General features: G+C 41.1%; 1 protein-coding gene across 1 annotated transcript in view; it reads left to right on the top strand.

The window, feature by feature from the left end:
• GRM3 (glutamate metabotropic receptor 3) overlaps positions 1-21,673 on the top strand; it is a 180,626-nt gene that overhangs the window by 69,358 nt on the left and 89,595 nt on the right. The window lies entirely within an intron of this gene.

The raw sequence follows: 21,673 nt of genomic DNA, 5'->3' as shown, positions 1-21,673 counted from the left end.
ATATGGTCAGAGCTGCTGGTCATAAACCCATGAATTAATTATGTCCATGTGGCGTTTGAATATTCCACTGCATCCTATTTATTTCATGATTACAAGGGAGATGAGACATCTCCAAGAGATCTCCTGATACAGATGGAATGGATGGAGATGGAGAGGAGGAAATTAGGGACTCCATACTGGGGAAATTTATTAATGACTAGAGAGAATTTAATATATACATAGACAAATGTATATACACACACACACACACATATATATATATATATATTTATTTGGCTACATATAAAAGGACCAAGATGGCGGTGTCTTTCACTTTAACTCTCTTTCAAAACCTGAAGGGTCTTGGGGCAATTAAAAATTGTAAAGTTCTGTCTAAATCTATATAACTATTCTACTCTGCTTCGACAAAAACTGCAGATAAGGTCACACACAGAATGCATACAATATATTTTCTTGTGTTAGTTATAATTAGAGATGAGCGAACACTGTTCGATCGAATAGATATTCGATCGAATAGATATTCGATCGAATATCAGGTCGTTCGAGGTATTCAATTCCAATTGAATACCACGCCACCTACGCAGTAAAAAATTATATCCCCTCCCACCTTTCCTGGCCATTTTTTGCACCAATAACTGTGCAGGAGAGGTGGGACAGGAACTACGACAATGGAGGCATTGAAAAAAAACTGAAAAAACCCATTGGCTGCCGAAAACATGTGACCTCCCATTCATAAGAATGGCCGCCGCCATATTCATCAGATTTGCGGTAAGAGATAGGGAGAGAAACATATCTGCTGAGGGCTAGATAGGCATTAGCTTCTAGTAGGCAGGGAAAAACCAAAGAAAAACAACAGCTCTTTTCAGAGCCATATACTGCAGGGAGAAGAGTCCAGCTTTCCACAGACTGTGGAAAACAGGGATACCAAGCTATTAGTTCTGGCTATATAGGTGCAAACCAGCTTTTACAGGGGTGTCCCCCCACAAAATAGCAGGAATACACAGCAGTTACTTCTTGCTATATAGGTGTAAACCAGCTTTTATTAGGGGTGTCCCCCCCACAAAATAGCAGGAATACACAGCAGTTAGTTCTTGCTATACACGTGCAAACCAGCTTTTATTAGTGGTGTCCCCCCCCCACACACACACACACACACAAAATAGCAGGAATACAGAGCAGTCAGAACCAGCTATATACGTGCAAACCAGCTTTTCAGGCAGTCTGTAACCCCAAAACAGGGATAAAGAGCAATTAGGTCCGGCTATGTATGCTCAATCCAGATATCCAGGGTGTGTACCCCCAAAACCTAGGTAGAAGACACCGAAATTCAGTAAGGCTATATACGCTCAATCCAGATATCCAGGGTGTGTATCCCCAAAACCTAGGTGGGAGAGACAGAAATTCAGTCAGGCTATGTACGCTCAGTCCAGATATCCATGTGTGTAACCAGAAATCCTTTCTGGTATACACCCAAATTCAGTCAGGCTATGTATGCTCAAGCCAGATATCCACAGTGTGTACCCCCAAAACCTAGGTGGTATACACAGAAATTCAGTCAGGCTATGTACGCTCAATCCAGTTTTTCACAGTGTGTAACCCCAAAACCTACCTGCGAGACACAGAAATTCAGTCAGGCTATGTATACTAAATCCAATTTTTAAGGGTGTACCCCCCAAAGCTAAGTGGGAGACAGCCGTTCTTTCAGTCAGGCCACATATGGTCAAACATGTTTTTAATGCTGTACCCCCCCAAGCTCAGTGGTAGACAGCCGTTCATTCAGTCATTCCATATCCGCGAAATCCAGCTTTCCTCCACTGAACCCCCCAATGCTAAGTGGGAGACAGCTGTTCATTCAGTCAGGCCAAGTAGGCTCAAACCTGTTTTTAATGCTGTACCCCCTGAAGCTAAGTGGGATACACAGCGATTCAATCAGGCTACATCAGGTCAATCCAATTTTTAAGGCTCTAACCCCCAAAGCTAAGTGGGAGACACAGCCGTTCATTCATTCAAGCCAAGTAGGCTCAAACCTGTTTTTAATGCTGTACCCATCAAAGCTAAGTGGAAGACACAGCAATTCAATCAGGCTATATCAGGTCAATCCAATTTTTAAGGGTCTACCCCCCAAAAGCTAAGTGTGATACACAGTAATTCAGTCACGCTATATAAGCTCAATCAAATTTTTGGACAATCCATATCTGCTAGCAGGTTCCGGCCATTATCACATACGCAAACATGCCTGGGCCCAGGTGCAGCGGTGAAAACCATATTGCCATATCATCCAAGATGGCATCCCTCACCTCGGAGGCAGTGTGCTGTCTGTCCCCCAAGCTGATGAGCTTCAGCACGGCCTGCTGACATCTCCCCACGCCAGTGTTACAGCGTTTCCAACTCGTAGATGAGGTGGTGGTTGCAGCGCGGGAGTAGGCTTTCAGAGAGGCTTTCCCCAAAGTGTCAGAGACAGATATGGAAGTGTCCAGGCTGGTGGTCTGGACTGCAGCACCAGCACTGTAAACAGTGGAAGAGGCAGTGTCGGCAACGCCGGGCGACGATTGTCCTGCATTTGCTCTCTCCCACTGAGCCCAGGGCATGCCTTCCAAATGACAGCGCACGCAAAAGGTGGTAAGGTTGCTCTTTTCAGAGCCCCTACTCAGTTTAGACTTGCAAAGTGTGCAAACTGCACTAAATTTGTCATGTTGACACTAGGCACCTCAGTGGCAGTAGTTTGGCCAGGGGGTGCCTCTAGCCTCCTGTGTGACAATGAGATCATCTGACACTTTGTCATCCTCCTCTTCCTCCATCAATATACGCTGTGAAGCAGACAGGAGTGTGACTATCCTGCTGGAATGGTTCTGTCCTATGTCCAACTCCTCAGCATAAAATGCGTTATCCCTGATGGTGATGAGGGATTCTTGCATCACACACAGGATCAGAACCCTGTAGAGGTAATGTAGAGTCCCATATTAGAGGACCATTACCGGTAGTAGTGGTTGCAGCCAATTCTCCACCTTTGCGGTCCTCTAAATAAAAGTTACTCCCAGTACTTGATGCCAAAATGTTATCAATTTCCCAATCAAGGTCAATGTCTGGGTCCTCAGTCCAATCCACTGCATCAATACCACACAATGAGAGTGATGGTTCTGGAACCACCGTTTTAGGGGCTAAGAATTTTAAAGGGGCTAACACTCTGCTGGTGCAAGGCTCAACTCAGCCAAAGGGCAAAAATCTCTGCTGGTGCAAGGCTGAACTAAGTTAAAGGGCCTAAAACTCTGCTGGCAAGAGGCTGAAGTCACCTAAAGGGCCTCAATCTCTGCTGGTAGCTCAGCTTAAGGGCCTGTAACTTAATTTGGAAGGGCTCACGTTAAGGGCCAGTAAAGTGAATTTTTTGAAGCTTTTACCACATCACACACACAATGACAGTTAAGGGTGGGTACTGTTGGATTTCCCATTGCCTATTCCATCTGTGGTTGTCATGGGCAACGTGATTTAAAGTTAATGTTTCTTTAGCGTCAAATTTGGGTTTCTGTGCATTGAATTGGGGAGGAAAGAAGGTTTCCAGGTATTTTCCCACTTTGATAGAGTTTTTTTGGAGTGTGGAAAGTGTGTAGTTGATAGGCTTTGATGGTGGGGTAAAACTCTGACTTGGGCTTGTTAAATGCCCCCAGACATGCTTCCCCTGCTGTCCCATATGCATTGCAGAGGTTTTGGCATAATTTCCTGGGGTGTCATAGTGGACTTGGTGACCCTCCTGAGTCGAATGGTGGGTTCCTCAGAAACGAAGCATTTTTCCCCATAGACTATAATGGGTTTCGATATTCGATCAAATAGTTGAATATTGAGCAGCTATTCGAAATGAATATTGAATATTTTACTATTCGCTCATCTCTAGTTATAATATTAGGGTCTGTATACCCAATTGGTTTTGTGCACTTCATTCTGTGTTTTTATAAAATAAAAATTTTATTTAAAAAAGGAAAAATATTTTATGAAGATGCTTTTTGTATGTATTAAGTGACATAAATGTGGCCAGCGCTCCAATATATGGTGTTTGCTTAATAAACGTGTTCTGTATATTTCATTGCTCCATATTAATTATTTATCAAGGTTGCGGGTTTGCTGTATTGTGAAAAAAGTTGACTTTACAGCAAAGCTCACTTCAATATAAACTGAATTAAAGCTTAGCATTTGTAAATTGATCCTCTCTGACCCTAACAATGATACAGTAATTGGATTAATGTCCTTACTTGTCCAGTACTTGTCTTTTATATCCGGAGATATCATTACTTCATAGAAAAGACACTTAGCCTTAAAATAGTAATTATTTTATTAACATTATTCACAATGTGAATTATGCCATAGTTGCCTGTACTGCTGACTGTATTACCATAATTAGTATTAATTTATTTACAAATGGCCATTAATTCCATGGTGCTGAACATTTGTGAAGAGGTTTACATACATATACATTTACAAGAAGTACAAGATTTCTAACAACTAGATGACTAACCTAATGCAAATAGGAATGAGAACCCTGTCTACAAAGCCTTAAAATCTATAAGGTGATATAGGTGGAGACAATAGGTGAGGGTATCAGGGGGATACACATGAGACACCTTGAATGTGGTTGTGTGAAGAGTGAAACAGCAGAGTGAAGACGTTCTAGTGCAGAATGAGCTGTAATATATTTGGTCCTAATTAAACATGGTAGTGTCCAAGTTAAAAACACTATGGAGGGATTTATTAAAATTAGCATTTCATAGGTTAACCTATATGCTTTTGTAGGAACCATTAGTGGTATTATGTACGATAGAAACAAACTTTGGAGACTGCGTTTATGGTCTAAAAATGTTTTACTTAAAAGTCATTGGAAAGTACAGAATAAGGTTATTGATAAATACAACACAGCTCAGTAACCAATTAGCTTCATAGAGATCTCTGTTTTCGGTACGAGCATTGTTGCTGTTCATGCCTCAGTGTTTTTTTCTGTTCTCTTGTGACAAAATTCCTAATAAATAAACAGTTATGAAAAAAAAAAAGAAAAATGTCTGTCTTAAGCAGCACTCTTAAAGGGAGGGAGAATCCTTCTCCATCACTGGGTTTTCTCTTGAGGTTGTCTCAACAATGATCCACAGAAAGTAGTAGCCGAAAGCAATTAATATAGTTATACACGTAATGACAATGGTACGCAATGAACTTACAGTCTAAGGTCTAACGAATTAATCTATAAATCAATACTAACAAAGCCTAGTATTGCCACAAGGTAGACTGAGTGAATATATGCACATACAATATGAAACAGCCGCTTACCCAAGTGGCTGAATAGCGCTTGTTACACTAAGGGACTGTTCTGCACTAACAGACTCAATAGCCAAAGCTTGGGCCAATCAGCTCAGATTCAGCTAGTCGATCAGAGGCTTTTCTGCAACTGAAGACTAAGGGGGCGTTCACACTACCGTCGGTGTCCGACATCTAGTGTCCGCTCAAAATCTGTCACGGACACTAGGAGCGGACACTAGATGTGTCCGTGACACCTGTCATTCACTTGAATGGGCACCGGGTGCATTCTTTTGCCCGTCCTTTCCAGTCCGAAAGAGAAGATGTCCGACTTCTCAGGCGGACAGAAGAACCCTGCATGCACACTAGCACACTACCGTGACAGATTTTGAGCGGACACTACATGTCGGGAACCGACGGTAGTGTGAACGCTCCCTAACTCACTACATTTTACCTCAGAGCAGAAACAGCTGAACATACATTCTCAACCAGCCAACCATGTTCTTCCTCTAAATGCGGACCAAACCCCTATCTATTCCTTGAAGCTCGGTGAACCTATAAACTGTGTTATTTGTGCTGGCCTCTGCTTTTATATATACACTCACCGGCCACTTTATTAGGTACACCTGTCCAACTGCTCGTTAACACTTAATTTCTAATCAGCCAATCACATGGCGGCAACTCAGTGCATTTAGGCATATAGACATGGTCAAGACAATCTCCTGCAGTTCAAACCGAGCATCAGTATGGGGAAGAAAGGTGATTTGAGTGCCTTTGAACGTGGCATGGTTGTTGGTGCCAGAAGGGCTGGTCTGAGTATTTCAGAAACTGCTGATCTACTGGGATTTTCACGCACAACCATCTCTAGGGTTTACAGAGAATGGTTAAAAAAAGAAAAAACATCCAGTGAGCGGCAGTTCTGTGGGCGGAAATGCGTTGTTGATGCCAGAGGTCAGAGGAGAATGGCCAGACTGGTTCGAGCTGATAGAAAGGCAACAGTGACTCAAATAGCCACCCGTTACAACCAAGGTAGCCAGAAGAGCATCTCTGAACACACAGTACGTCGAACTTTGAGGCAGATGGGCTACAGCAGCAGAAGACCACACCGGGTGCCACTCCTTTCAGCTAAGAACAGGAAACGGAGGCTACAATTTGCACAAGCTCATCGAAATTGGACAATTGAAGATTGGAAAAACGTTGCCTGGTCTGATGAGTCTCGATTTCTGCTGCGACATTCGGATGGTAGGGTCAGAATTTGGCGTCAACAACATGAAAGCATGGATCCATCCTGCCTTGTATCAACGGTTCAGGCTGGTGGTGGTGGTGGTGTCATAGTGTGGGGAATATTTTCTTGGCACTCTTTGGGCCCCTTGGTACCAATTGAGCATCGTTGCAACGCCAAAGCCTACCTGAGTATTGTTGCTGACCATGTCCATCCCTTTATGACCACAATGTACCCAACATCTGATGGTTACTTTCAGCAGGATAATGCGCCATGTCATAAAGCTGGAATCATCTCAGACTGGTTTCTTGAACATGACAATGAGTTCACTGTACTCCAATGGCCTCCACAGTCACCAGATCCCAATCCAATAGAGCATCTTTGGGATGTGGTGGAACGGGAGATTCGCATCATGGATGTGCAGCCGACAAATCTGCGGCAACTGTGTGATGCCATCATGTCAATATGGACCAAAATCTCTGAGGAATGCTTCCAGCACCTTGTTGAATCTATGCCACGAAGAATTGAGGCAGTTCTGAAGGCAAAAGGGGGTCCAACCCGTTACTAGCATGGTGTACCTAATAAAGTGGCCGGTGAGTGTATATATGTAGCTTGAGTAACTACTATGAGGCTTGATATGTTATTTATATTTGTACATACGAATATATCTGCTTTATATCTGTTTGTACATGAGCCACCTGATTTGGATATTGCTATTTATGAGCTTAATTATGCCATGTTTTAAATGTTCCACTTATGTATGAACTTAACTACGCAATGTTTTTATATAAAACTTATGTTTCTGTTTGAAAATTCATTTTTATTGATTGTCATGCCTGTGTAATTTGTTTTAAGGTTACTTATGTGCGTCGTGCGAATAAAGTTCTTTATCATACCCACTTGGGCGAGAGCTAATTTCTGCCTTTCCTTCCGAGGGGGTTGGTCCACTTTTGTTGTTGTCCTGACATCTTCTGGACGTATTCTCCAGCTGCTGCCCTGCCGATTTTGTGATATACTCCAGAAGTTGTTGTGTCTCACACAACTACATCAGGTGAGCAACCACCTTTTGCTTACCTTTGGACTGAGATTGTTTTTTGAAGTACTATACTAGGGTCGTAGAGGGTGTAGAGGCTTACCTCCCAAAATTAAACTATGGTGCAGCTGGAAGATGATATTAAACTGGGGGCAACTTGAGGGGGATAGTAATGTTTAAAGGGGTTGTCCCATGAAAAGTATCCTATCTATACTGCTAGTTTATGTGGATTTAAGACTTTTCCTAAATACATTGCTTTATCAAAACTGCTTTGTTTGGCCGCTATCTTAATTTATTCACTTCATTGTTAACACTGCGTTTCTATGGCCACTGGACTTATCTGCTCATTTCCCAAGTGACATAGCTGCCTGCTCTCAGGGGGGGAGGGATGGGCTGACAAGTAATGGAGCTCCTCAGATAGGGGAGGGGGGAGGTGAAAGCTCCAGAATTACCGTGCTGTCTATCTTCAGCTTTTCCGCTTATCAGCCAGTTTAATTGAATATCTAATATGTAGTCTAAAGCTGGCCATATACATTGGTGGCCATACCTACCAATTGCTCCTGACTTGGAGTTTGGATTTTAACTACTTTTTTCAGACCTGGCAGTGCCTCTCTCCTCTCTACCATTCAGTATATATTCACTGCTTGGCCCGGCTGAGCATGCTTACATATGGAACGGCAAAAACAGAAAAACACGACTCAACCACACACTGATATACCACTGTTCAATATATATGAGTATGAGCCAATGTAGATGCACGGAAGAACAACCATTCCTCACTTTGGCTCAAAAAGCTGCAACAAAATCTGAAAAAAAATGCAATGTGGGGCCTCAGCCGAAATGGCATAAAACATGGCATTTTGCAATATCTGCAAAGTGGATAGGATCCTGGCTATTCCCATCCACACATTGCAGAAAGAATCTGCATCCGGACATGCTGTTATTTCAAAATCTGTTGCATCCTTGTAAATCACAGCATGTCAATTATACCTATGGAAATACTGGCATTTTCCATATAGGTAAAATTGAAGCAGAAAATCTTTGGACAAGTGCCGCGGGAAAAACCTTGATGCATTTCGGTCTTAAAGGGTTTTTCCCATCTTTGCAAATCTTTTTTGGGAAATAAATAACAGCTCCCAATTCTCAATCATTAAGGAGGGGCATACAGGAACAGCAAACCAGGGATGTTCTACACTTTTTCCCAGTAACTATCATTGAGAAGACTTGAAACTTTGGACACAGTGTAGCACATCTAGTTATGCTGTTTCCATAACAGCGAAGCTGTAGAAACATCATAGCTCAGCAATGCTACTCTGTTTAAATAGCTCTTATTCACTTCTATGGAAGGTTTGGGAATAATGCAGAGCAGCACTGCTCAGCTGTTCCCATAAATTCCAGCTGTAAGGATCGGGACTGAGAGTACTAATTTTCATCTCAGCAACAATTTGTTTCTTATGCCAATGTTAATATGTATTTCAAAAGGTCTGTGTCCTGGCTAAGGGAAAATTCTGCCAACTTTGCTATATTTGGTATAACTCAGTAAGTCAATATATGAATGAGCAGTAAGAAAAAGTAAGTGGTTTTCCTTGAATGAAAAAGGTCATATTTGTTTACTGTGACCTTTAACAGATATGAACTGTTGTTGCTTTTAATAAACTAATATTGTGATATAAACTGACTAGGCTGGCATACTCCAAGTTCTTATAAAGATTGGCATAGTTGGCTACAGGTTAGTCAATTGTTTATGAGTTCAGCAAAAACAAAACTTGGAAAAAAATACCAAAAAAAATACTGTTTGTAGGATCGTATTCAGAGAGTCATTGTGGCTGATTTTTGCAGATGATACCAAGCTATGTAGTACAATGCAGTCTATGGAAGATGTGTGTAGGTTGGAAGCTGACTTGGACAGGCTGTATGGTTTGGCATCCACTTGGTAAATGAGGTTAAATGTGGATAAAAGTAGTTATGCACCTTTTAAAAATAATCTTCATGTTACAAATGCCCCAGGGGGAGTAAAGTACAGAAGGGACTGGGTATACTTGAAGACTATAAACTGAATAATAGAATGTAATGTCAAATATGTAAGAGATATGGACTGGCAGGATAGGACTATAATAAATTTACAAAGCATTGATGTAGCCACATCTCAAACATGCAGTTCAGTTTTGGGCACCAGTTCATGTAAAAGGTGTCCTAAAGTTAGAAAAGGTATAAATGAAACCCAAAAATATTCATAAGGGACATGGAGGATCTCAGTTAAAATTCCATTTTAAGTCCCATATGAATGGCTTGATTTCTAGGGCTTCGTGTGTGGTATTGACACCATATAACTTCATTATCATCTTCTAGCCGTCTTAAAATGACTGTTAAAGTAGTTTTGAATGTTAGACTAAATTCTGATGGTGATCATTTTAATAGATCAGAGAAGATTGATTCCCGGATATTGTGGCTTTGTGGTTATGGTACTTGTCACCATAGATTATTAAAGCATTCCTCTATAAGAACATAGTCATAAACAGTCACTGAGCTGCATCTATTAAACCGTCTTTTGTCTCCGCTTATAAACCATCTAAAATAATTGCTGTTCTAGTGAAGACCTGGGTTGTATCTTTTATAATGAAAATACATTATGAAAGCTAAAGCTAGCTTGGCTCTTGGAGCAATAGATTGCTCCTTAGCATCATTCCTGATATTGTCTTTTCAGTAATGTTTCTAAATCCTTGTGGATTTCCATGTGCATTGTAGAAAACAGAAAAGCAGAGTGCATTTGCAGCAAATACATGCTATTAATCAAAGATGACATGGTCTTTATAGGTTATGCAGCAAGGATACAGAGGTGTTTGTGGCTTTGCTACACAATGGTATACAATATAAATTGTTCTAATTCGATATCAAATCAGAAACATGTGTAACGTACATTTTTAGTACCCCTAGATTTTGCCAGCCATCAAGATAATTATTCTAAATAATACAATGTGTATGTGTTCAGTTTACTGTGATTTTTAACAATGTTTATGTAGATAATTTGTAATTATTTTCAACACGGTCATTTTCTAAAAATATTCTTTTCTCTAGCTATGTTATTTCATGCGCTGTTATGTATAGGGCAAAGCCATATATGTTCAAATATTATTTCAGTGGTTTTGGAGAGAGTTTGATATGTATCAGGTTAAGGCCCTTTGCAGACGACCATGGTGTGGGTCAGTGTGCTATCCATGTATTTCACAGATAGCACACTGACCCATGCTTTTTTATGGGTCCATACACAACCATGATTTTCATGGTCCCATGTGTGGGCTGACAGTCTTATTCCTGTCCTATTTTGCGGTCCTTGCTTCCGTGGCTTCTATTTGTTTAATGAAAGGAGCTGTGGAAGCACGGTCATCTGAAACTGGCCTAAAGGTGAGGCCATATAGACCGTAAACACAGCAGGTTAGGTGCTGCAGCCTTGCCAGTGACTATCATCAATAGTCTACCATAGCAGTATAGAGGATGAAATTTAGTTTAAGGCTTATGTAGCAAAACACAGCTAAAAATCTCTGCAAGAAAAAACACAGGAAAAACATCTTTTTTCTGCAGCACTTTTTCTGCAGCACAGAAAATAAGCTGTTTCCGAAAAACACACACATTTTTGGCGGCTGCAGAAATTAAGTGAAAAGGCAGCATATTAATTTTATGTGTGGAATCACAAGTGTTTTCTCTGTATGTTTAATAGGGGGGGAGACACACAGAAAAACACAACAAAACCTCAATGAAAACGCAACAGATGTTTTTGCTGTGTTTCCCTACCTGGGGCCTTAGCCGGAAACGCAGCTTTTTTGTTGCAGATTTTGCTGAGGTTTTTTTAGCCAAAACCAGGGAGAAGTATAAGTACTTCTAGCATAAAAAAGGAGCCCATTGAAGTCAATGGGAGACTTTTTTTTCAGCGCAGAATCTGACGCAGATTCCACACCAAATTCAGCACCATTTTCCTCTGTGTGAATGCACCCTAAAGAGGTTTTCCAGGATTATGATATTAATGAGCTACCCTTAGGATAGTTTATCAATATGAGATTAGTTGGAGTCTGACAGCTGCATGCCCCTCTAATCAGCTGCGCCAATGTGCCATATTTTGGAGCACAAAAACCACAGTTCCAACTTAGCCACAATAATACTTGGCCAATGTTTTGGGGAAGAATGGCTCTATAACACAGCATACAAGGAAATATGCCTTGGCTCTTCACCTCATTACTAGAGACAACCAAATCAAAGCTCATGAAATGAAGTTCGTTCTGAATTTCAAGAAAAATTTGATTTGCAGATAATCCGGATTTCCTCATGTTTTGTAGTAACAAATTGCATTTTTTCCTAAAATGACTGCTGCACATGTTAGGACACGGGGCAAGGAACTCTGGATCGCCCACAATGCCATGCGTGCAGCCAATCAGCAGCCAGCCAGCCCTGTGATGTCACAGCCCTAAAAATACCCTCCATCTTGGATTCAGGCATTTTCCATTGTACTTAGTGCAGAGAGAGATGTCAGCAAGTACTAGGGAAAGTGGTAGAAAAAAACAAAACTCAACTTCCAAAAAACAAAACTTTGCATTGACATGGCTGCTGTTGAGGGGGAAGGGGGGGGCAGGAACAGTACCAGCTACATCAAAAGCAGCCTGAGCCTAGAGTCACTGATGAGAAGCTTTCTTCACCCGCATAGTGAAGAAACTACTCACCAGCAGCTAGACACAGAGCAGAACCTGAATCAGCAGGTGGTGGCATACTTGGAGTGCACCCTGCCACCCATCATCAAAGATCCACTGGTCTACTGGGCAGCCAAACTGGATTTGTGGCTGCCACTGGCCGAGTTTGCCCTAGAAAAGCTGTCCTGCCCGGCCAGTAGTATGGCATCAGAGTGGGTGTTTAGTGCAGCGGGAGCCATGGTTACCCCAAGAAGAATTCATCTGTCCACCCAAAATGTGGAGAGACTAACCTTTGTTAAGATGAATTAGGTGTGTATCAGCCAAGAGTTCCACCCACCAATGCCTGATGCGTCAGATTAAATAATCCATGCTGCCTCACCCATTTCTTGACAAAAGAGACCACTTTCTGCTATCTACCTGTCTTAGCTAGCAGAAAAAGAAACCCAATGAAGTCAATGTGAGGCTTTTTTTTAAATCGCCTAAATTCCCACCGAATTCCACACCATTTGCCTCTGTGTGAATGGACCTTAAGCCCCACGTAGTGGGCTGCAGCCAAAAAATGCTTTGTCCGCGGAGAAAAACTCTGTGAACTTTCTGTTCAAAATGCTGCGGGAAGAACTGTTATGCGTTCCCACCACGGTTTTTCCTGCAGTGCTTTAGCGCTGTGGATCATCCCGTGGGGCCTTAGCCTCAGAAAACCACCAGCGTTTCTGTAGGTCTAATTGAAATGCTTTGATTTTCAAAAGCACAAGAGTTTTTGAAACCTCAGCTTTTCTACAGTGGATTTTTTTCTGGAATGTGTGCATGGGATTAGCCAGAATCCTATCCACTTTTCAGGTACTTTAAAATGCAGCGGTTTTTGCTGCAGCATGTCCATCATGGCCAGAACGCTGTGTTTTGGCCACGTGGAGCCCTGACCATAACTATGAAAATAATCTGTGCAGATCCCTGGATATGTTATGGCAAATAACATCCAGAACATTGCATATTAGCATGGGTTTGTCTGTGGAGATTGCCATGTAGTTATTTTTTTATTGTAATAGGTGAAATGTGTACAAAATGTGTTCAGTGTATGCATTATACATGTTGAATGATATGACACATATGAATTTGTGCCAATTTCTCTTTTCGCAACATGGGATCCCGGTCTTAAATGATATTCTTAGAATAAGTCATAAAGCAAGAGAGTAACATTACGCAGTATGAAATAATAAACTTGCTAGGTCTAGTCGACCACAGGTATAAGAATAAAAGCTTGCAGAATTACACAAGCAATTTCGTCTAAAAGACAGAGGTGCAATTTAGAAGACACAATCAATTATGTTTTATTAATGTTATTTTAATACACGCTGTGGTCCAGTAATCCTGATCTTCTCCGCGCTGTGCTGGAATGAGCTTATAGCAGAATGTAATTTGCAGCAGCTTCTGCTCACTTACAAAACACTTGCTATGTTAATTGTGATTTCACACTTGACAGACCCTGCTTGCCTCCAGGTAACTTTCACTTCATAGAACACTTAGTATCTCACCAGCGTGTTCTATTTAATATTTCTAGCACTCTGTGCAGTCTGCAGGTAGTCACCCATATACATGGGATCATTAACCCTCAATTCAGCAGAAGACATACATACGTATTTATACCAAACTAAAGTCAACACTATACATATACATATTACAATCGTATGTTGTATAAATATATGCGAGCTAAAACCAATGTGGGTCTAGAAACAGAAGAGATGCAAATCTTTCCATTATACAGTTATGTTTTTTCCTCTCCCTTCACAGCCTACCTCCAAAACTGACTTGCTGACAAATAATCTTTATTCATAGTGGTAAATCATAGAAAATGAACGGTGGAAATGGTACCTCAGGCCCTCAAGACAAACACAATACAAACACCAGTATGACATTTATACATTTCATTTACCATTACTATGCCATTGTATATTCTGTATGCTATAAAAATGATGCAGTTTGTAAATAATACCATACTTCTTGGCCAGGCCTGTATTGTTGAATGTACGGCATAAGCAATGCAATGTTATTGGACACATTTGCTTCCTACCATGGATAACAGTTCATCACTACATCAGACTTGCTGTACATTGATGCACAGGTATTACATCAACAGGCAAGGTAAGGCCTCGGTCACATCTGCATCGGTAATCCATTCATGGAAGTCCGCATGGGACTCACAATGTCAGCTTCTAAGCAGGTGCCACTACCATGATGAAATAGTACGTCAGGATGCGAGAAGGTACACCTGCCCATGATGTACTATTATGCCATTTTGCATTAAGGGGTTAAAAGTATAGAGATAGAGATTATGACATTTCTGACTTTCATCTTCACTTTTATGCTCTCCAGCAAAGTGAGCAATGAAATACATAATGACATTTTTTTAAGCATAGAGGCCTGTTATACCTTATTGGACACCTCTCGTACATACTGGTAGAATTTCTATCATATCTATTTCTGCCCATGCCACAGGACTTTTTCGTACCTTCTTTGCACTTTACAGCAGGCAATAGTCAGTGATTTGACAGAGAGACATCTAAACACTTATAAGCTCCCGAGTTGCAATAAAAATCAATTGAAATTTCTTATAGAAACTGTGATCTTAACAGCATCTGTGCAATCTCCCACATAGTAAGTCTTTAACGTGTGAAAACTCCACTTGTCCCAACCACCTTTTGGGATATGTAACTCAATTTCCCTTTACATTTAATCCTTGACCTGATAGAAAAGCAGTGACACAAAAGGTTCACTGGTGATAAAGGATGCCGGCTCTCCAGCTGAATTAGTTCTCGTTTTTTTCTTCTTCCACATCACAGTAATTGCACTATTCTTTAAGATAGCAGATCTTACCAATATCAGAGGTGGTGCGCTATTTTACAAGATCCTCCTGATTAAGCTGCTATTAGATTTCATATGTATTTCCGACTGCATTCAAATCAAACAATGAACAAGAGCTCTTGAGATTTTTTTTTTCCAGGGAGCTTCATTTTTCAAGGCTTAAAAATACCTGTAATTAAATTCTGACAGAATTGCAGTGTTTGAAATAAAGAGTATAATAAAATGTTTTTGGTACTGCTTTTTTTCTAGACACTTAAAAACTATAAAGTGAATTTTCCAAGTTGTACCTTCCATACCTCATCACACACCTCATGTGTATCCATTCATTCTTGCTAAAGATGAATTTAAAGTCCAAGTATCATGACTCACATCTGTTGGTAATGCACAATGTTGAACCCTTTAGAGATAAGAGTACAATTATATTTGCAGTGACCCATTTCTTGAAATAGTATCAAAAGTAGAGATGAGTGAAACCTCTCAAGGCCTGTTTATTTTAGGTTCAGGTGACTCGGTTCCCAGATTAATTTTGGGTCTGACAAGTACGGTATGAACCACACCATAAATTGGCTTAAATCATCCTATTAATATTATAAATGTGAAATGTTTGTGAGTTTGTGGGTTTGTGACTTTGGATGTTCGGATGTTTGGCGGTCAATCACGCAAAAACTGCTCACCCGATTTGGCTGAAATTTTCCACAAACATAGTTACTACACTCGATTGCGCAATAGGCTACTTTTCGTCACAATAGCGCACATACATTTTTCCCAGGACCCCCACAAAACCCAAACTCACATCACTATCTCTGCAATCTCACACACTTTGGACCATAGCAAGCCACAAAATTCATATTACCCCCTACAGCAGAGGTCAGCAACCCCTGGCACATGTGCCAAGAGTGGCACTCCTGCCGTATTTCACTGGCACACCAGCAGCACAGGACCTGCAAGAGTTAAATGAAGTCCGTGCTCTGCTAGAGCTGAGGCATAAGGACACTCCCCTTTGAGAGGGGTGCTAGCAAACTGAAAGTAAGAAACACACAGCTACCTTCCTTTAGTTCCTATTCTCATTAATGTCAGCCATTTGGGGTTATTAGTTTAGTGTTAGTAACTCCATGTGCCTCACATTAATAGCCGTGCCGGCTGTGTCCCTTCATTTCTTTGCGAGCGTGCTGTTCAGATCGGCTGATCCGAACAGTACTCGCTCATCTCTATCAGTAACGCTTACACAGGGGTTAATGTGAGCGACATTATGGGGTTAATTGCTATTAATAAGAGGCACATGGAGCTACTAAACTGTCATGCACAGGGCCAGACTTTATGTTGCTTGCTCAAGAGTATCCTGTGCCCAAAACTTACAAGTACTGGCGCAAAATAACAAATCATACAACGTCGTATATCGAAGTATATTAATCTGAAATACCTCTGTCCCAAAGACACTATGTACAGTTTCTCAGAACACCGTATAGCAGCTGAACTACAAATTACGTTCAACACAAAAGTCTCATGTGCTCTCAGAATTACAGAAAAAACAAGATACACAGTTACATTTCATATCCCAGACCTTATACACAGTACTAAAACCTTACCCGCGCCTGTATTTACCCACTGCTACAATCACCGCAGACGAAGTCGCAGGTACCAGCTAGTAGTGTATAACACTGTCAGTGCTCCTAGGATTCTATTTATCCGATATCTAGCTCTATATGGGAGCAAAATGCCACACCAACATAATATTGGTATTGGAAGAAGCAATGGTGGGATTGTTTCATTTTCTTCTCATTATACTACTGCACTGGCAACTATAGAATTAGAAGAAAAATGTGTGTCATGATCTCAGCATGCCTACTGCTTGGAAAGTGAAATGATAAAGGATTGACTTCATAAAAAAAGCCACCAAAAATGTTCTCTTTGTTGCAAGGGATGCAATACTATTGAGTGATAATTACAAAATTTGAAGAAAAATTTGGGATGCACTCTCAGTGTGACCGGCCTGCTAGCTGAAAAAGCTAGACAGTACTCTGAAATCAAACCAATTGTAAGACCATGAGAACATCACTTGGGAGACAGAAGAGAAGCCTCCTGGTTATCCCTTTATAGGAGCACATGCCTATGTGCTTGGGATCTGTCTCTCAGTGCGGTATAAGATTTAAACTGCAAGTTCTACTGCTCTTTTGTTATTCAGTTCCTGTAATTTCTAATATTTGCTCCAGAGACAATATTATTACACTCCATTTTTGAAAGACTAAGACCTATTGCACAAGACAGAGTATGCAGGCCACGGCACATTCGAGGGGCCATCTGATGCTCCATTCCAATGATTATAGCATATGTCCTATCCTGCTCCATATCTTCGGAACAGATTAGATCAGAAGCCCCCATAGAGGTGAGTCCATCAAGGACGGCACTCGCATGTCACTCATAGTTTTATCCAAGTGCATTCCGCTGTAAAATCAACCCCAATAAATGCAGCTGACTGGCTAAAATTCAGAAACTCATGGTAATGTCCACATTTAAGAACAAATGAAAAGTATATTCATATTAGTTCTGAAATAATAGTAGAGCAGACGTGTATATGACAAGTTCATAAAGAGTATAACAAAACATTCACGTCTCACTTGTCACCATTCTTTTAAAAATGTATATGGCCTGCATGATAATATACAGTCTGTAAGCTTTACACTTATGTCATCCTCAAACTACTGTAGCTGCGCCGTAGCTGTCTGCCACACAACATCTATTTCATATGTACTGGACATGGTTAACAATTTAGGCATCCTCGGTACTCCATAGACATACTAATAGGGAATTGTGAGTCTTATATGGACAGTGACTGACAAAGTCTGTAAAGCGGTGTGAAATATGTTTCCACTATACAAGTAAGGGCTCGTTCACATCTGCGTTGCCCTCTCCGTACTTGAGGTTTCCGTTTCCTGCCTAAAACAGAGGCAGGAGACGGAAACCTGCAGGAGTCTCTCTCACCCATTCATTTGAATGGGTGAGAAAGACATCCGGCTGTGAGCGGCAGTGAGCGTTTTGCGCTCTCCGCCGCGAAACCGGGTTTTATAATCCGGACACAGAGTCGGACTTGCAGTACTCTGTGTCCGGATAAAAAAATCCGATTTCGCGGCGGAGAGCATAAAACGCTCACCGCCGTTCACGGCCGGACCCAGTCTATGGTTTCCGTCTTCTGGCATGCAGACATACATTCTAGACATACCCATAGAGTTCATGAAAATGAAGCAAAATTCTCTAGGACTTTTAGGCTTGGGCTTAGCTGTAACAATTTGTAATGGTTATCATATAAAACCATTTGTTCTTTTCAAACTTCTTGACTGACCAAGTATTTCAGAGAACAGACAAGCAACCTTTCAGTGACCCTAAGACGGAACTCAAATATCACAGCATTCTGAATCTGTCAAAGAAAGACTTACAGTTCTGTCTTCCTATTGTTGGTGGTGAGGGAATAATAGAAGAGATCAGCTGACAAAAATTCATCACAGAGCTATCTATACATGTGGCTCACAGGGGCACTAACTCTAAACCAGGCTCTTTTATTTTGGCAGAGTTCAAAAGGGGAAATCTTATTTCTACCGCTAAATTCTAGGAATGATATACAAGCTCTCAGAGCTTCAACGAGATTTATGAAATAACTCTACAAATCATCCTATTTCTATCCTAATAATAACCATTATACTATTATTATTAACAATAACAGAGAAGCTCATGACCCATTAAGTGAAATTTTATGAAATATACATAGAACAATAGGTAGAGTTGCTACAAGAATATATGCAAGCCAATGAAATCATTGTGCACCTCAAAATAAAATATTAATAGGATGTATATTTTTCTATCAGATACAGTAATGTGAATGCAAATTTTAACAGTATGATTTGTTTAATCAGATAATTCTGTTGATCGGTCCCTAGTGGAAATTAATGGTGCTTTAGGCTTTGGAAGAATTTGAATTAGAAGTCTGAAAATGTTAAATATTCCAGAATCAGTGCTGGATCTCCTTCACACCGATGCGGTTTTGGAAATTGCAGCATGTCAGTTATACCTACAGAAATGTCGGTGGTTTGCCTATAGGTGCAATTGATGCAGAAAGAAGACTTTCTGTGAAAATTGTTGCAGGAAATAACATGACATGCATTTCCGCCGTGGTTTTTCCTGCAGTGCTTTTTTACTGTTGCCCACTGCATGGTACCTTAACTTAACTGAACACAACAACAAGGAAAAAGCCCGGTGACACTGCTCCTTCTCAAAGTAAATCCTTGATGCTTCCTGGTTAAAGTATCAACTAGCAGAAGTATGGATCTTCCTAATTAGCAAACAAGTAGCAAATTGTAAAAATTACTTTGACAGACAGAAATGAAAGCACAACTTTCCCTCAGCTTGTAAATATCACAAAATGGCTGTCTTCTGCTGCAAAAATTTATATTGTGTGACATCCATTTACTCCACCTACTTATTTATTATAGGCTGAGAGGCTGTCACGTGACTTCAGGTGATATCAGAAGCCAGCCAATTTCACAGATCCTCTTTCTCCTCTGTATCCTCTGTATTTTAACCACACAATAAATGTTTCCTGCAATGTTTTGGCCAAGACGAAAAGCAAAGGATTGTTTTGTTAAATAATAATAATAATAATAATAATGAATACCTTTTGGAAAATTTGTCCATTGAAAATCTGGAAATCCTGTCTCATTATGATAAATGTGGGCTACTGTCTTCTAACATGCCACAAAAACTTGACCTAATTTCCGTATGTGAACTAGTCTTTCTGTAGCATTAAATACTGAATTAAAGGAATTCTTAACTCTCCATTATAACTTTAATGTTGTATTAACGCAACTACACAGACAGGGCTAATTTGTTTAATACAATGCAAATGTAACGGATCCTGTAGCAAGACTGAGAAGAGTAATTACATTGGGATTACACGTCTTTGGTGGTAATAATAATGATTGCTCAGGTATTACATTCTCACTTCCCTTGTCGAGGCATTTTGAAAGGTTAATTCCTCTTGAATGCAGTAACCTCAATGAATACATGTTTTGATGTAAAATATCTTCTTTGTAGTAAGCAAAGCTAATATGCTATTATAAAGTCAAATATGCACTCGGTTTTATTTGTATTCTGTTAAATTGCATAGAACATTCTATTATCATCACATAAAAAAATCCAAAGTCACAAACTTACAGCGCTGGGGTAATAACGCTTGACTTTAAACTAATGGACTTGATGACAGGCTTATGGTGATAATGTAATGATACTTTGATTACTAGTTATTAGAGATGAGCGAACACTAAAATGTTCGAGGTTCGAAATTCGATTCGAACAGCCGCTCACTGTTCGAGTGTTCGAATGGGTTTCGAACCCCATTATAGTCTATGGGGAACATAAACTCGTTAAGGGGGAAACCCAAATTCGTGTCTGGAGGGTCACCAAGTCCACTATGACACCCCAGGAAATGATACCAACACCCTGGAATGACACTGGGACAGCAGGGGAAGCATGTCTGGGGGCATAAAAGTCACTTTATTTCATGGAAATCCCTGTCAGTTTGCGATTTTCGCAAGCTAACTTTTCCCCATAGAAATGCATTGGCCAGTGCTGATTGGCCAGAGTACGGAACTCGACCAATCAGCGCTGGCTCTGCTGGAGGAGGCGGAGTCTAAGATAGCTCCACACCAGTCTCCATTCAGGTCCGACCTTAGACTCCGCCTCCTCCGGCAGAGCCAGCGCTGATTGGCCGAAGGCTGGCCAATGCATTCCTATGCGAATGCAGACTTAGCAGTGCTGAGTCAGTTTTGCTCAACTACACATCTGATGCACACTCGGCACTGCTACATCAGATGTAGCAATCTGATGTAGCAGAGCCGAGGGTGCACTAGAACCCCTGTGCAAACTCAGTTCACGCTAATAGAATGCATTGGCCAGCGCTGATTGGCCAATGCATTCTATTAGCCCGATGAAGTAGAGCTGAATGTGTGTGCTAAGCACACACATTCAGCACTGCTTCATCAAGCCAATACAATGCATTAGCCAGTGCTGATTGGCCAGAGTACGGAATTCGGCCAATCAGCGCTGGCTCTGCTGGAGGAGGCGGAGTCTAAGATCGCTCCACACCAGTCTCCATTCAGGTCCGACCTTAGACTCCGCCTCCTCCGGCAGAGCCAGCGCTGATTGGCCGAAGGCTGGCCAATGCATTCCTATGCGAATGCAGACTTAGCAGTGCTGAGTCAGTTTTGCTCAACTACACATCTGATGCACACTCGGCACTGCTACATCAGATGTAGCAATCTGATGTAGCAGAGCCGAGGGTGCACTAGAACCCCTGTGCAAACTCAGTTCACGCTAATAGAATGCATTGGCCAGCGCTGATTGGCCAATGCATTCTATTAGCCCGATGAAGTAGAGCTGAATGTGTGTGCTAAGCACACACATTCAGCACTGCTTCATCAAGCCAATACAATGCATTAGCCAGTGCTGATTGGCCAGAGTACGGAATTCGGCCAATCAGCGCTGGCCAATGCATTCTATTAGCCCGATGAAGTAGAGCTGAATGTGTGTGCTAAGCACACACATTCAGCACTGCTTCATCAAGCCAAT

This window comes from Leptodactylus fuscus, chromosome 5 (assembly GCF_031893055.1).
Source record: "Leptodactylus fuscus isolate aLepFus1 chromosome 5, aLepFus1.hap2, whole genome shotgun sequence".
Lineage (NCBI taxonomy): Eukaryota > Metazoa > Chordata > Amphibia > Anura > Leptodactylidae > Leptodactylus > Leptodactylus fuscus.
This window is presented reverse-complemented; position numbering and strand designations above follow the sequence as displayed.